The sequence below is a fragment of the Lissotriton vulgaris genome, chromosome 3_1 (genome assembly GCF_964263255.1).
Source record: "Lissotriton vulgaris chromosome 3_1, aLisVul1.2, whole genome shotgun sequence".
Classification (NCBI taxonomy): Eukaryota; Metazoa; Chordata; class Amphibia; order Caudata; family Salamandridae; genus Lissotriton; species Lissotriton vulgaris.
In genome coordinates this window covers 1,179,078,774-1,179,093,135 of record NC_141689.1, presented here as the reverse complement: position 1 = coordinate 1,179,093,135, position 14,362 = coordinate 1,179,078,774, and the positions used below count along the sequence as shown (strand labels likewise).

General features: G+C 48.5%; 1 pseudogene; it reads left to right on the top strand.

Moving 5' to 3' along the window:
• Positions 1–316: 316 nt before the first annotated feature.
• On the top strand, positions 317–2,263 carry LOC147727631 (28S ribosomal RNA; annotated as a pseudogene).
• Positions 2,264–14,362: the final 12,099 nt, after the last annotated feature.

The following is a 14,362-nucleotide window of genomic DNA, read 5'->3' as shown; positions in this document are numbered from 1 at the left end:
AGAGGGAGTCAGGTTTAGATCCCCAAACCCGGAGTGGCAGAGACGGCCCTTGCGGCGTCTAGTGTGGTAGCGCAAATGATCCCGGAGAAGCCTGTGGGAGCCCCAGGGAGAGTTCTTTTTTCTTTGTGAAGGGAATGGTGCCCTGGGATGGGCTTGCCCTGAGAGAGGGGCCCAAGCCTTTGAAAGCATTACGGTTCCGGTGGCCTCCGGTGAGCTTTCGCTGGTGCTTGAAAATCCAGGGGAGATGTTGTAAATCTTGCGCCGGGCCGTACCCATATCCGCAGCAGATCTCTAAGGTGAAGAGCTTCTGGCGTGTTGGAACAATGTAGGCAAGGGAAATCGGCAATTAAGATCTGTGAGTTCAGGATAAAGATTGGCTCTAAAGGGTTGGGTTGGTTGGGCTGGGGCTCAAAGCAGGGCATGGCGCGCATCGTGGCTGGGCGGCAACTTTAGACGCGAGCCGGGCACTTTCTGTGGATCGCCCCATCTGTGGTGCTTGCCTCTCCCCGTGCTCCCTCCCCGGGGGCGCGTGGCTGGCGTTCTGCCTCGGCTGGCACCTAGCAGCTGACTTAGAACTGGTGCGGACCAGGGGAATACAACTGTTTAACTAAAACAAAGCATCTCAAAGGCCGGAGGCGGGTGTTGAAGCAATGTGATTTCTGCCCAGAGCTGTGAATGTCAAAGTGAAGAAATTCAATGAAGTGTGGGTAAATGGTAGGAGTAACTATGGCTCTCTTAAGTCCGCCAAATGCCTCATCATCTAATTAGTGATGCGCATGAATGGATGAAGATTATCCCACTGTCTCCACCTACTACCCAACAAAACCACAGCCAAAGGAACGGGCTTGGCGGAATCAGCAGGGAAAGAAGGGCTGTTGAGCTTGGCTCTAGTATGGCACTGTGAAGAGACATGAGAGGTGTATGATAAGTGGGAGGCCCTTGGGCCGCCGGTGAAATACCACTACTCTAATCATTTTTTCACCTACCCAGTGAAGCGGGGGCTCTCGCTTCTGGCTCCAAGCTCCCGTCGCCCGCCTGGCTTGACCTGCTCCGGGGAGAGTGGCAGGTGGGGAGTTTGCCTGGAGCGGTACACCTGTCAAACGATAACACAGGTGTTCTAAGGCAAGCTCAGGGAGGACAGAAACCTCCCTCGATGAAGCAGAAAGGCAAAAGCTTGCTTGATCTTGATTATCAGTAGGAATACAGACATTGCAAGCGGGCCTCACGATCCTTCTGACTTTTTGGGTTTTCAAGCAAGAGGTATTGTATATTGTATTGTATATTGGATTTATATAGCGCTTATCACCCAGGGGTCTCTAAGCGCTTGCCTTGGGAACCCGTCCTGGCTTTTCCCTGTGAGATAGCCCCTACAGGGCATCCCCAAGGTGAAAGCCAGGCATCCCACCGCGGGGGGCCGTTGTGGAGATTAAGCAAGCTTAATGCCCAGAGTTGCAGAGTGTGAACCCATGATTAGGTCAGGCACCGAAGTGAGAATTATCGAGTCCGTGGACATTTGAGCTCAAGACCCTGCCGCGTCGGGAATTGAACCCTGGTCCCGGGTCTGACCTCTGCTTCAGGGTCTGCCTGCTCTAACCAGTGAGCCACACTTCTCCACACCAGTGAGCCACACTTCTCCTTTTTTGACAGGTGTCAAAAAAGTTACCACAGGGATAACTGGCTTGTGGCAGTCAAGTGTTCATTGCGACGCTGCTTTTTGATTCTTTGATGTCGGCTCTTCCTATAATTGTGAAGCAGAATTGACCAAGCATTGGATTGTTCACCCACTAATAGAGAACGTGAGCTGGGCTTAGACCGTCGTGAGACAGGTTAGTTTTACCCTACTGATGATGAGTTGTTGGAATAGTAATCCTGGTTCAGTACGAGAAGAGCCACAAGTTCAGACATTTGGTGTATGTGCTTGGCTGAGGAGACAATGGGGCAAAGCTATCATCTGTGGGATTATGACTGAACGCCTCTAAGTCAGAATCCCCCTAAACCGTAACGATACGGCAGTTCCGTGGAGCCTCGGTTGGCCTGGGATAGCCAGCCTCTTTCTGGGGGCCTGTGCATAGAGCCGCTCACTTGGGGACCAGAGCGCGGATGGAATGGGGCCGCCTCCATTGCCCTTAGTGCACCACATGTTCGTGGGGCACCCGCTGCTAAATCATTCGTATACAACCTGATTCTGGGTCAGGGTTTCATAAGGAGCAGAGCAGCTACCTCACTGCGATCTATTGAAAGTCATCCTTTGAGCCAAGCTTTTGTATCTCAATGCGTGGATGGCCATGGATGCCCTCCTCCATCACACCAGGGGGTGGGTCCTTCTGCCGCCGGGCTGGCAGGAAGGACATGGAGGGGTGACGCGGGCCCTCAGGAAGCCGACTCCACCACTTGCCCTCTAGCACGGGGGCCTCCCCTCCCGTCCCTGCCCCACCAGGGTGCGGAGATGGGGCCACCATCCCTTGCGAGTCAGCAGGGTGACTAGATGGCCTGGGCCCCCCTTCCCACTGCTACTACACAAGCCAAGCAGGGAGGCGAGCAGCCCTGGGGATGGAGCCTCCCGAACAGCGGCCTCGGAGCACCTGCCCACCCTCACCATTGTCAGACAACTAGGGCGACTGGGTCTGGCTGTCTCAGGTCATCTGGGTGCTGGGTCATCCCGGGCCATCTGGTCGCCTGGCTACGTGACCAGATGGTCCTGCAGGCTGGGTGACCAGATGGCCGACCTGCCGACCGACTGGGCTGACTCCAACTTTTGTCCTTCCCCAGGGTTCTGTAAGCCTCCACAATGTGGGGGCTTAATAGTCGCGGAAAATGGGCTCACCGGGCAGGCTGGTGAGGAGAGGACGTGGTCTGGGTTTAACCCTCCTTGGTTCCTCCGCCAGGGCTCTGGGAATATGGAAGGTACACCCGCCCGAGTCAGCATCCTGACACCCAAGTGTCTGGGTGTGGGGGGTGACAGTCAGTAGCCAGAGCATGGCGGCTGAAAAGCAGGAAGGACTGCCTAGCTCCCCACTGTCTCCGGTGCAAGGAGTGGCAGGAGGCCAGCCCTGCATGAAAAGGGGGCTGATCCAGAGCTGGAGCTACTGGGGAGCTTGGAGAAGCCCTAAGCAGGGGACGCCTGGGCCTGGTCTGGGATGGAAGCAACTTGTGGATGTTCGTCACCGCCCAGTGGGGTCAACTGGGGTCCGGGGAGACTCTCCCTGGCCTAGCTGGGTATGGTAGTAGGCACCGGGCCTAGGGTGCGGGATCTCTCCTGACTTGCTGGGTTCAGAAGGAGGGACCGGGCCCGGGCTTGAGCTCCAACTGTGTAGGCCCTGTGGTGCGGGAGCCCCTAAGTCCTGCAAGCCAGCCGAGGGTCCAGGCGCTGGGGTCCATAGGGGCCTGGGGAGGCTCTCTCTGGTCTGGCTAGGGTTTGAAAGCTGGCACCAGGCCCAGGGCTTGAGCTCCATCTGGCAGGCCCAGGGGTGCGGGAGTCCTGTGTCCTGCAAGCTAAGCATGGGTGAATTTTGCGAATTCGCAATTCGTGAATTTGCGAATTTGCGAATTTGCGATCCGCAAAATCCGCGAAATTTGCGGATTTGCAGATTTTGCGGATTGTGTGGGTAAAGGCTGGGCGGGAAAATGGTGCACATCGCTAGTGTGAGGGGCAGGGCCAAACAGGCGAGGCTTATATGCGAGTTCACATGCCTCTTGTGTGCATAAAAGGACAGGCACGGATCAGAGAAGCTCGTGGTCACAGGAACTGCACAGGGATTGAGCTCGTGAAAGTCAATAATGCAAAGGCCTCCATCAAGCATCATAGCTATTTTTCGACGATAGATATGGGGAGAACGCACACCTGCCCAGCCTCGACAAAACTCACATTTTTGGGGGGGCTGATTAACTTTGCCATCACAACAAAGAGCGTCGGGGTCCCTCGAGTGAGCGGTCCATCAAGTGGTAAAGGGCGCGAAGACGGTGCACACCACTAGTGTGTGGGGAGGGGCCAAATGGGCGAGCCTTATATGCGAGTTCACATGCCTCTTGTGTGCATAAAAGGACAGGCACGGATCAGAGAAGCTCGTGGTCACAGGAACTGCACAGGGATTGAGCTCGTGAAAGTCAATAATGCAAAGGCCTCCATCAAGCATCATAGCTATTTTTCGACGATAGATATGCGGAGAACGCACACCTGCCCAGCCTCGACAAAACTCACATTTTTGGGGGGCTGATTAACTTTGCCATCACACCAAAGAGCGCCAGGGTCCCTCGAGTGAGCTGTCCATCAAGTGGGTAAAGGGCGCGAAGACGGTGCACACCACTAGTGTGTGGGGAGGGGCTAAACGGGCGAGCCTTATATGCGAGTTCACATGCCTCTTGTGTGCATAAAAGGACAGGCACGGATCAGAGAAGCTCGTGGTCACAGGAACTGCACAGGGATTGAGCTCGTGAAAGTCAATAATGCAAAGGCCTCCATCAAGCATCATAGCTAATTTTCGACGATAGATATGGGGAGAACGCACACCTGCCCAACCTCGACAAAACTCACATGTTTGGGCTGTAACTATTTTAGGATGGCGCCGGCAAGCTGCCAGCACCATCCTAAAATAGTTACTAAATTAGCTTCATCAGGAAGCACTAATAGATAAAATAAAGCAGGTGCTCGACCACCTGCTTTATTTTATATATTAGTGCTTCCTGTTGAAGCTAACTTAGTAACTATTTTAGGATGGCGCTGGCAGCTTGCCGGCGCCATCCTAAAATAGTTATAAGTTCAACAGGCTTGAACTTTTGCCCCCCAAATCCGCCGCTTGCGGAATTCGCGGATTTTCAGTAAATTTGCGGGAGTTCGCGGATTGCGGATTTACCGAAAATCCGCGAAATCTGTGAGCGGAACGGATTTTGCACTCACCCTTACTACAAGCCCTGCCGAGGGTCCGGCCGCTGAGGACAGGGGGACCATTGGGTCCCGGGCAGGCTCTCCCCAGCCTGGACTGGGGTTCAGATGCTGGGTCCAGACCTTAGGGCTTGAGCTCCCGTCTGGTGGGCCCTGGGGTGTGGGAGCCCCCAGAACCTACAAGCATGCTGAGGGTCTGAGTGCTGGGGACGGGAGTCAATTGTGCCAGGGCAGGCTCACCTGACCTGGATGGGTTCAGAAGCAGGGACCGGCTGTGGGGGTGGTGGCTGGCTACCTCCGCTCCGCTGCGGAGTAGGAGATTTGCCCTATACTCAGTGTTCTCAGTGGAGTGCGGAGTAGGCAAATCTATGCACACTCTGCTGTCGGAGCAGAGTTCTCTGTCCACCCCTAACCTTAACATGCACTGTTTACTATGGAAGTCCAAGGAGAAAGCAACTGGCCATCAACTATCTGTTTATCCGTGTATGACTAAAACATTCAGTGATATATTCGATATATGGTAGCATAGTCAATTCCAGAAAGTCTTTTTAAAGAAGTTAAAGATACGTTCAACTTCTGTATTTTCCTTAGCACAAAAAAGAGGTATGTATGCTTACTTCTAAAGTAAAATAACGTGTTTCCTTTCCATCAGTGTCAGAGCTGCACATTTCTTGGAGGATCCTGACCTGGTCTGTTTTTAAATGAAGCCCCGTGAGATTTCAAGAGTCAGATGAGTAATTCAGAACTAAATGCATATCATTGAACTACAAATAGGTCATAAAAAGGATTTTTTTTCCATATCTAACATGTTTTCGAAGACAGTTTATAGCTTTCGTTTTTTTGTGTTGCCTTATGCAGTATTCGTGCAGTATTCTTGCTTGCTCACAGAGTCGCATATATTCAGGGGCATATTTATCAAAGGTTTGAGTCACGTTTGAACCATGCAACGTGGTGCATGTGCAATGCAAACCCTAAAATCCGATTTATGTAGCCACGCAAGGCCACTTTGCATGTCCCAGAGTGGCATAATAAATCTGGATTAACACAGTGCAAATTGCTGCGTTATGTTACTCTGCCCCAGGGGAGCGTTCCATGGGCGTTTGTGGCAGTTCCCATGCAACACCCATGGATTTTAATGCATTTCCAGATTGATCATTACTGGTAGACCTGGGAATGCACCAAAATGCTACTCTTTCCCAGGCGAGGCATAACGAGGAGAAATATATTAATTTCTCTTTGTTACTTCCTCTTTCTATGTGTTTTTTTCACCCTCTGAGGCGGAAAGGCGGAGGTTCTCACGCTTTCCTGTCTTGATTGCCAGCAGCGCTACGCAACGCTTGAAATAAGAAGCATTTTTATGTGCATTTTTATGTTCATTTAACTTGTGGGTTAATCTACCTCTCGCTTGATTTTAATAAGCGCTTGCACTTGAAATTGTCTCCTCACCTCCCTTTGCTGTCTGGGCCACTCTCAGCTGAGTGTTGACGCTGAGAGTTGGTCCCGGGGAGGCGAGGGCAGGACAGCGGCCATATTGGGTCGGGCTGCGCCATGACGCGCTCCAGATTCCTTTAAAAAGGGCTCACTTCCTGGAAACAGGTTTGCGTTTTCACCCTCTGAGGCGGAAAGCCGGAGGTTCTCACGCTTTCCTGTCTTGATTGCCAGCAGCGCTACGCAACGCTTGAAATAAGAATCATTTTTATGTGCATTTTTATGTTCATTTAACTTGTGGGTTAATCTACCTCTCGCTTGATTTTAATAAGCGCTTGCACTTGAAATTGTCTCCTCACCTCCCTTTGCTGTCTGGGCCACTCTCAGCTGAGTGTTGACGCTGAGAGTTGGTCCCGGGGAGGCGAGGGCAGGACAGCGGCCATATTGGGTCGGGCTGCGCCGTGACGCGCTCCAGATTCCTTTAAAAAGGGCTCACTTCCTGGAAACAGGTTAGCTTTTTCACCCTCTGAGGCGGAAAGCCGGAGGTTCTCACGCTTTCCTGTCTTGATTGCCAGCAGCGCTACGCAAATGAAAATTGAAATAAGAAGCATTTTTATGTTCATTTAACTTGTGGGTTAATCTACCTCTCGCTTGATTTTGCCTTTCCCCCCTTATAAGTTTAGCTGTCCTCGCTGCAACTTCTCATTAAATGCCCCTACCAAATGCAGATCCCTGCAACATCAAGGTAGACGAAAAAGATATGTATTTCCCAGGACAGTCTCCTCTCGCCCCCCGCTAAGTTTCTGGAGTATAAACTGCAGATCCCTGCCACAACATAGATACAATATCCATGACTTTCTTGTTGAACATAAACCTGATGCGATATTCCTGACCGAGACTTGGCTCAGGGACTGCTCAGGTCCGGATATTGCAGATGCCATTCCCTCTAATTATGCCATTCTTCGTCAGGATAGAGTTTCTGGCAGGGGCGGTGGTATTGCAATTATCTGCAAGACTGTATATACCTGTAAATTGATGAATGCCACCCAAAAAGACTGCGAATCTGCCCTATTTAAATTGTCCATAACCCCCCAATTCACGCTGTCAGGTTTATTGGTTTACCGTCCTCCCGGGACAGCGAGCTCATGGATAACATCATTTTCGGACCTTCTAGCTCCGGTAATGCTTAAAGCGTCAAATTTTACTATCTTAGGGGACCTAAATATACATTTAGATGATCACGAATGCCCATATAGGAATCAGCTCCTCTCTACCCTGGAAGCTTTTAACCTTCAACTACATAACACAGGGCCTACACACTGTGCTGGGCATTTACTGGACCCAATTCTATCCAATTTGGCGCTAGACTGCTCTCGTGAAGCTCTACAAATTGATTGGTCCGACCACTTAGCTGTCCCTTTCTCTTTAGATATGGTTGAAACAGCAATAAGATCTGAGGTGGAAAGCCCTAGGCCAGTTCGGAATTGGGGGAAAGTCAACATACCAGAACTCAATAAACTATTGATCAAAACACTTCCGTGTACTGATGCACCAGTAGCTGCTCTTAACCATGCCACTGAACTTTGGCTAACCAATGATTTCAATCGGGTGCTACCAATGAAATCAAAGTCTGCAATATTACATCATCCTCCGGCCCCATGGTATTCGGAACAACTTAAAAGCCTCCGCTCACAATGTAAGACCTTGGAGCGTAAATGGAGACAAGGCTACTCTCCTTCACGCAAAGTCATATACAAAGAAGCCTTGAAAAAATACCATAACAGCTGCAAAACTGCTAAAGCAAATTACACAAAAAAAACAGTGACTGATGCACAAAACTGTCCTAAGGTGCTATTCTCCGTTGTAAAAAAACTGACTGGTGCTAATTCCCCTCCGGCTCTTGATGCCGCCCAGTGTCAGTCCCTAGCAGATTACTTTATAAACAAAGTTGATCTCATTTACGATCATTTTACCACACCCTCAGAGACCATTTCCACTGCCCCTGCTACGGCCCAGGAACTGGTGAATACCACCACTGATGCTGTAATCACTACCTGGCAGCCTTTAGATGCCATTTCCTTTGTGTCCTGCTTAAACAGTGTGCGATCTGGTTCCCCACGGGACGCTCTCCCGGCCAAAGTAATAAAACAATTAGATCCCCTCACTCACCCTATTTTTATTAAATTACTAAATGCTTCTCTTAACGAGGCCCAGGTTCCCCAACCTTGGAAACACGCCATGGTGGTACCTTTATTGAAAAAATCAGGTGCAGACTCCTCCAACCCTGCCAATTTTCGCCCGATATCTCTGCTGCCAATCTTCTCGAAGATATTGGAGAGACATATAAATTCCCAGCTTTCTAAACTGGTCGAAAACACTGCTTTTCTCCATCCTTCCCAGTCGGGATTCCGGCCTAGGCATTCAACTGAGACAGCTCTCCTGGGGGTAACAGAGAGTCTGAGGCACGGTGTCGATCAAGGCAACACCATGGCGCTCATCCTGTTGGAATTGAGCGCAGCGTTCGACACCGTGTCACATTCTATCCTTATTGACTCTCTGAGATCTCTAGGTGTGGCAGGACAGGCCTTGGCCTGGTTGGTGTCTTTTCTCAATGACCGAAGTTTTCAAGTGTTCTCCCCTAAAGCAGCTTCCACCATCTGCCCATCTACCCGCGGCGTTCCCCAAGGCTCAATCCTTAGCCCTTTATTATTTAACATTTATGTTAAACCCTTGGCAACCATAGTTGAACAGGCTGGGCTAACCCTGTTTTCCTACGCAGACGACACCCAGATTGTCTTCTCCCTATCAGGGAGAGACGAGAACAACATCTCCGCACTCAAGTCGGGCCTCACTCTTGTGGCCGACTGGATGCGGAGAAACTGTCTCAAACTGAATGGGGAGAAGACCGAGGTGGTCATCCTGGGTCGGAATAAACATCTTTGGGGTCCTCGCCATTGACCTATCGAACTGGGTAATGCGCCAACACCATCTACTGCAGTTCGTAACCTGGGTGTCATTATTGACGACAGGTTATCTATGAGACAACAGGCCACTAAAGTTGCGGCCATTTGCTTCTCAACGCTGCGATGGCTTCATAAGATTCTGTGGATGCTCCCCCTTTCTTCCTGCAGAACCGTAGTCCAGGCGCTTGTAACTTCTCGCCTGGACTATGGCAACATTCTCTACTTGGGCGCAGATAAAGCCACCTTACATGTGCTGCAGGTAGTGCAAAATGCGGCGGCGTGCCTACTAAAAAACATCCCTAGACGCACTTCAGCCAATGCCGCCTTACGTGACCTTCACTGGCTGAGCATCCCTGAACGTGTTAAATTTAAGGCACTATGCTACATGTTCAAGGTTAAGCAGGGCAGCGCCCCAGCCTATATCCAAGGGCTGATAACACCCTACAGACCCCTACGCCCACTAAGGTCATCGGACACGGGCAACTTCACAGTGCCAAGATGGAAGCTGACAAAAATGGGAGGCCGTTCCTTTTCTACTTTGGGCCCCAAATATTGGAACTCCCTCCCACTGGCACTAAAATCAGAGACCAACCTACTCCGCTTCCGTAAGGCTCTGAAGACTTTGCTTTTTAGTCAGCGTGGCCAATAGTCGGCTGTGGCTTCAAGTCAGGGGACATACCCTCCTTTCTTCTACAGTCTATCCCTGGCGCCGGGAAACCCATTGTGGGTAGCTGTGCGCGATACAAGCTTAAATAAATAAATATGTGTGCTGCATACTGCAGGACACATAGAAAGGGGAATATCTCTCATGGAATTGTTTTTGAGCAGGAATGTGCCCTATTCATCAAAAACAATCTTGCATGCAAAACGTTGCACCATGATACAAGGGTGCCTGCATTGGCGCTAGGCAGCCCACTGTGCAGCTAGCACTGGTGAAAAGGCAGGAATGCACCGTTTTGTTTTACATATGTTGCATTCCTGCCCTATTCCTGTTACGAAGCTCAGCAGGGTGACTTGCTGTGTTGAGCTGCGCTGGGGAGTGTTACTTTTTGACGAAAAACCCCCTCAATATTTATTGTCTTACATATCTTTGAGTTCTTCAAATCAAAGGTCCCGAGCTAGTGGGCTACACCGGTTCAGTTATTTTATCATCTGCAAGGCTCCCTGTCCAGATTACTGTGATAAAGGTGGGTTCCTGCAGATCCTGGGTTGAATTCTTCGGTTTCACAAACCAGAACCTCACGTTTGGAACAAAAAGCAGTGAGCTGGAATGTTTCAGCTCCTAATTTCCTTCAGTGGTTTGCCAATAGACTGTGTGCGTTGTTTCTTTGCATGTGAGTTGCTCCCAATTCAGTTACCTTCTAGTCCTGAATGTTCTCATCAGACACAGCCCATAAGATAAAAGGCGACTTTTGAAAAGGACTGTCACTGTGTGGGGAGTTTGATATTGATTAGCAGGTCTGCCTTCAATTAGCTATTTTTCACTCAGTTGTGTTGTCTTACAGCATCTGCCACTGTAGGCATTGCTCCATATGTACTACACCAACAAACGCCTTTTTATCACTTCCAAAGAATATACAGGAGGCTAAGCACAACCGTTTGTTACTCAAAGGCATCTTACTCCTCTTTATTGTCACGATCACCTGAAGGAAGGCCAGCATCACTTCGTGCTTCACACAGCAAATCTAAAGTGTCAGAAACCTTCACAGTGGTTGAACATTGCTTTACTAATCAACTAATACATATGGACACCATTATTTAGTCTATCACCTGTTAATTGAGTTACAAGTTGGAATCTGGTTTGTTTTTTAAGTTCGAGAGATTAACAGTGATATTTTCGAATGCCTTAACATGGCTTAATCAATTTAATCATTGAATAAAATCATAGAGAAACATTACTTTTGATCAATTGGTTGTTCATTTTTCTCTTTGTGTGCAGGATCAAAACCCTCTCCATCTGCGTATTTCCACATAAACCTTTGCCCTTCTTCATCTCTCTATGCACGAAATGTTTTTTCACAAGAATTTAAAAGGTCTGACCAGAAACATCATTAGTTGTCTTTCAAACCTCATGTTTTCCTAGGTACTTTGATAGAATATTAGAAACAAAAAGATTGTGGGATAAAATATTGTGTCAATGATGTTGAGGACAAAAATATTGTGAAGGTAAGTTTCTATAGGTAAGCACAGTTTTACTATATATAACTCCACATATATGTACCTAGACAATATATATACCTTCAAGGGATGCAGAAGTTGAGTTAAGAATAGTAAATCTCTACTTACCATCTCAATATTTCAGTCCTCGATATTTTTGGCACAATTTTCTGTCCAAACAATAATTTTGTTTCGGATATTGTGTCAGTGATCTGTTTCCCAAAAAGTGAATATATATGCATATGCAAACATATATATAGACACAGAGGGATGAAGCTTCCATTTATGAAGCAAGTGCAGGTGACTGGAGCCTAAAGGCCTGAGGAGCCCAAAGATCCCTGATTATTGTTGTATTTCACAGTTCAAACCAAGTCAGAAGTCCTATTCTCCTCCTTAAAGTAGAGCCCATAACACACACACACATTATATTATTATTATTATTATATGAAATTTATAACGCGCTCAGTTACCCGGGGGCATCCCGGCGCGGAACAGAACAAGGGGAGAGGCTCAGGTCAATCACTACTGTGGAAACAAATAGGTCTTCAGAAGTTTCCTAAAGAGTAAGATCCTAGGCTCTGAACGAATCTTAAGGGGCAAGGAGTTCCATAGGGTCGCCACTTGAACTGAGAAACGCCTGCCCCCAGAGCGAGCTCTCCTTACTCTGGCTGACTGCAGAAGATGTTTTTGGTCCGAGCGTAAAGAACGTGTGGGCTTATAAGGGCGAGTCATGTTAAAAAGGATCGGGGGGCCCTTACCATGCAGGATTTTATGGGGCGTGCATAGCGCTTTAAATTTCACCGGCTCCTTCACAGGGAGCCAGTGAAGCGTTTTCAGGGCCGGGGCAGCAGACTGTCTTCTGGGAACATCCATTAACACTCTAGCAGCTGCATTTTGTACCTGTTGGAGGGTTTTAAAAGTCGCTTCGGGAGCACCGAGAAACACCGCGTTCCCATAGTCGAGCCTCGACAAGATTAAACCACGCAACAGAAGCTTCCTTGCTGAATCAGGGAGCAGTGGAAACACCTTGCAGCTGACCGCAACAGACCAAAACACACCCCTGCGGTCTTCCTGGCGTGGGTCCTAAAGGACAGATCTTCCTCCAGCCAAACTCCCAAGGTCTTGATCTCCTTCTTGGGAGATGGTGGGTCACCCAGAGACCGGGGCCAACAGCTAGCAATAATAGAGGGGCTGGATTTACCCAGGAGCATCAGCTCGGTTTTTTCTCCATTAAGCTTTAGGGCAGAGTGAGACATCCAGCGATAGACATTAGCAAGGCAGTCGTGTAAGACTTCAGGTTGTTTCGCCAACTGAGTGAGGCCCACCACCAGCTGAGTATCATCAGCATAGCTGATGATCTTCACTCCTGAAGGGGCGACCACTCTTTCAAGCTTATGATCAGCCCTCTTCCTCCTCCACTGGTCCGTTCATGTGTCATTCACAATTTCATTCAACCTTTCAACCAACCACAGCATACAACATGGAGCAATGTATGAGCCTACTGCAGCCATTGACTTTTTTTCACGGAGATTGACATATTTCTAGAGCACATTTGCTCATCTGTATACAAGTAGCTAATTCAGTGCTTGGGCTGGTGGTTCAATTCCTGCTTCATGTAATGGGCCTCATTTATGAAAAGTGACGCATCCCTGCGAGAAAACAGCGATGTCGCAAGGAGTTACAGATACGTCAGTATTTCTGGCGTATCTGTAGGCACAAAAATGACACATTGCTGGAGTGTGTCACAGTACCTACGCAACTCCAGCAATGGGTCATTACACATGGGCAAGTCCCATGTGAAATGTGCTTGCGTCAGTCTTATGCCTGCCATAAGGCAGACGTAAGATATTGATGCATTTACGTCCTAGAAGTGGTGCAGTGAAATCTTAAAGATTTCACTGCATCACTTCTACGACCCTGTTTTATGTCGGAATACCACCCCAGCATATATTATACCTGGCACAGGTATAATGTGGTGCATGGATTTACAAAGTGACGCATCTACCTAGATGAGTCACTTTGTAAATATGGTGCAACAAGGCTAATTTTTTACGCCGCAGGTGAGTCACAAAAAGAGATGCACCATTGGCGTACAAGTGGCACAAAGGCTCACAAATAAGCCCCAAGGTGTTTATTTTTAATGTATTCTTGCAACAGGTAATTTTGACATGTTTTCAAAACATATGTATGGCTTCTTTAACCAGCAGTGTATTTTATTTTTAATACGCATACATGTTTAATGTCTCCTGCACAGGTTTGAAAACAAATATTAATGAAATGTTTGCCAAGGCCAGACCTGTTGTTTTTGCCAATGCTTGTTTGTGGCTTGTTTCAGTTGGAAGCTCCTATCATGATGCTCTTTCTCCCACAGTTTTTCTGTTACCACGGAAAATAAAGGGCAACCGAGAGAGCTCTGTTAGTCCCTTCTCTTCCCTACTGCATGGAATGGTGGAGAAAGAAAGGCTAGTCATCTCATTGGTGTCAAGGTCTTGGGGGAGCTTGAACAATGCCACGTGCCTGCTAACTACTTGGAGGACACACATGCTGTCAAGTCGAGGCCCGCACTGATGTGTACACAGAAGTCATATATTTGCTACCCATTCATACTCGAGGACACACACAATATAAGTCATGCATCCTCAATGTCACATCGTATTCTCACTAACTAGTTGAGTGAAGATATATATTTGAGAAAGAGCATGTACAAATATTGTTGCACTCGTGTTCATGCATCAGCTGGGAGTACAAGTGTAAGTGATCGCGTTTGCTAGTGTCTGTGAGTTTCGGGTTTGTTACTTTTTCTTGGCCATTGGCAGAGGCTTGTGAGAAGATTGAGAATAACATTGCAACATGGCCCTCGAGTGAGAGGAGGAATGATTACTTTGGAAATCAAGTTATGAGAAATGGAGAATCATGATTGACCAAGATGTTCAAA